This window comes from Octodon degus, unplaced genomic scaffold, assembly GCF_000260255.1.
Source record: "Octodon degus isolate 3935 unplaced genomic scaffold, OctDeg1.0 scaffold00342, whole genome shotgun sequence".
NCBI classification, from domain to species: Eukaryota; Metazoa; Chordata; class Mammalia; order Rodentia; family Octodontidae; genus Octodon; species Octodon degus.
In genome coordinates, this window is record NW_004524918.1 from 1,019,623 (window position 1) to 1,022,756 (window position 3,134).

Consider the following 3,134-nt stretch of genomic DNA (forward strand, 5'->3'; position numbering starts at 1 on the left):
CGGGGTGATGCTCACTACTGCTGGGGGAACCACGTGGGGGCAGGTTGAAGTGGCTGGCAGAAGCGTCTTGTTCTGCAGCTGCAGGAGGGGGAGGAGGAGGAGAAAGAGCTCCTGGTAGTCCTGGAACAGGCTCTAGCTCGATCCCAGAGTCTGTGGTTCCATTCTTTTTCTTTTCCTCTAGCTGCCTGGGATCTTCCCCATTTGACGCTGAGTCTGTGACCATTGATAATCAACTTATTAAAGGACTTCTTGGCAGCCACTTCCGCAGCCTGCCTTGTGGCAAGCTGGATGAAAGCACACTGTTGCCTCTGTACAACAGTGATGGTCCGGATCTCTCCAAACTGGTAGAAATGATTTCTGAGGTCAGTCATAGTATCACCCAGACCATCAATATACAGTGAAGTGATAATCTGATCCTCAGGCAGGTCTAGACAAGGCATCGTGGAAGCCTGCTTTAGAAGCTTATCTGTCACAGGGTCATTGATTCCATAATATCAGTCTTTAATATTCTGATCAGCAAGGGGAATCATCTGGTCTGTGGGCTTCTCATGTCTGTATGGACACTCCTCTCCTCTCTTATATTCTCCTTTCTTAAACCCAGAAGGAACAAATGTGGGACCAATTCCTTTTGTAGTAGGGTATGGTCCGGGCCAGCTTAAGCATGTCACTGGTGGATGTGGCTTTCCTTAGCATGCCAACCTGGCCATGTTCCATCAGAGTTAGAAATTTCTCTCTCCACATTCTGTGTGTAGTACTTTTTGTTGACATCTGATTTTGGCATGTTGTCTTTAAAATCAGTCCTGCACCTCGAACCTGGATGGGCAGGTTCTAGGTCTAAGAAGTTGGTTTGGCAGACATTCTTCAGTTTGCTGCAGGTTTGGCAGATTCAGTCTTCTTGAAGCATGCAGACCCCAGGACACCAGCAAAATGCCCTGAATGACCTGGCACAGATTTTGCATTCTTTCCCATCCTTCTGTTTGGTCATTCGGATAGATAGGTTTTCTCCAAGACATGTCTGGCATAGAATCATGAAGTCCGTATCCTCCCAGTTCTGCTTGGTGTAGGTGTTGGAACCCAGCGAGGCTGTCCTTTTGAGAGCATAGGGGGGCAGCAGTAGATTCTGAGCTGGGAGGGAGTGACAACATTAAAGACTTCTAATTGAAGGGTAACAAGGAAAAAGTGAAGCGTTTGTAACAAGGGATAATAAGGAAAACGTTGGATTCAATGAATTTTCATAGAATGAACATAATCATGTAATCTGCATTCACCTCTCATGCTCCTTTTTAGTTGTTGCTTTTTCCTTCCCCCAAGATAAACCCTATCCAGAGGTTAATTTGTCCTGCTTTTGTCTATGCATATATATGTGCATTTATATACATGTATGCGCTCTTACAATTTGTGGGCTTTTTTTTTTTTTTTTCCTGAACCGGGGATTGAACTTCGTACCTTGCACTTGCTAGGCAAGTGCTTATTCTACTGAGCTATCTCCCCAACCCTCATATATCTTTCCATTTGTGAATTTTGTACATTGGTCCATCCACAAAGCCATTACATATGTGACCTGTTTCATGTACGTGTAGATGGATTTGTTCTCATGGCTCTGTGGTTCCCACATTGGTCTGTCCTTTCTACTGGTTGGTCTTGTCTACTCACAGGTCGATGGATTTTGAGTAATTTCCAGTTTGGAGCAATTATGAATTGTGAGGCTACAAAACTCTTACATGTCCTTTAGGTGCATGCATACGTATACACATTCTGAGGCTATATAACTAAGTGGCCTCGCAGTTATATATATTTCCTTAATATTATCAGATGTTGCCAAGGTATTTCCCATGCTGAGATGTATACTTACACACTCTTTGGTGTTGCCACTGCATTCTGTTTATACTTGGAATTTTCTATCTTCAAGCCATTCAAATAAGTTTGATTATTCAAAAAAAAGCTTTGCATGCCATAATGAGCAAACCATAAAACTCACCTGCTTTTATAAATTTCTAATAAATTTGCAAATTCTGTAATCACCACCACTATCCAATTTGCGAATATTTCCATAGCCTCAGAAAGTTCTCTCGTGCTCATTTTATTTTGTTTTTTTATGCATCTGATACAACATCTCACTACACAGTTCAGACTTGTGGCGATCTTCCTGTTCTCAGCCACTCCAGTGCTGGGATTACAAGCCTGCACCACCACACCTGGATTTTGGCAGGCTCAGCCCATCCTAGGGGCAGGGCTGGCATGGCTTGTTGTGCCGGGATCAAACTGTGGTCCCTGTGCTTGCCCAAGCAGATGCTTAGTGGGCTGAGCCATCTAGGCGGCCCCTCTTGTGCTTATTTTAGATTTGCTTTTTTTTTTTTTTTTTTCCAGATGAAAGTTCACTACATTGCTCAGGTAAGCCTTAAACTCATAAGCTCAAATGGCATTTTTGCCTCAGCTTTCTGAGTAGCTGGGACTAAGGCAAGTGATAGCATACCCACCTAGATTTGTTCTTAACCTTTTTCTTCTGTAGTCTCTAGGCACCTGTGTCAGGCATTTTGCTAAGTAATACAAGGGCCTTAAAAACTTTGTAACAGGGCTGGGCATGTGGCTTAACATGCGCAGGGTCCTAGGTTCGATAACCAACAACATTTGGTCCTCACAACCTAGAGGGAAGATGGCATGTGAGTACATGGCTTGACTACTGCAACTGTGATTCAAGGGAGGTACTGAACACCATGGCCTGTGTGGTGACTCAGAGGATTTCAGTTTTCCCAAATCTTTAACTGCAAATGTGGTGGAGGGAGGTCAAAATGCAGAAACTGACAAGGAGCTCAGCAGGAACACTGAATGCCAAGCTGAGCGAGGACTGACCACGCATGTCTGGGGAAAGGAGCTTGCTTTCATACGAAGGACAGAGGAAGACGGGTCTGCCTGCCCCACTGAAGGGTCTTTGTTATTTTTTCACTAGTACCTACAGTACTTGGTACAGTGAATTCTAGTGTTAGCTTCTCAGGGGTGCTTTAAAGTACCACAAACCGAGTGTTTAGGTTTGTTTGTTTGTTTTGGTTTGGTTTGGTTTTTTGGCAGAACCGGGGATTGAACTCAGGCCCTTGAGCTTGCCAGGCAAGCTGAGCCATCTCCCTAGCCCCAAAGTG

The 3,134-nt window shown here is 44.3% G+C and overlaps 1 pseudogene; it reads right to left on the reverse strand.

Moving 5' to 3' along the window:
* LOC101592677 overlaps positions 1-1,125 on the reverse strand; it is an 8,218-nt pseudogene extending 7,093 nt beyond the window's left edge.
* Positions 1,126-3,134: the final 2,009 nt, after the last annotated feature.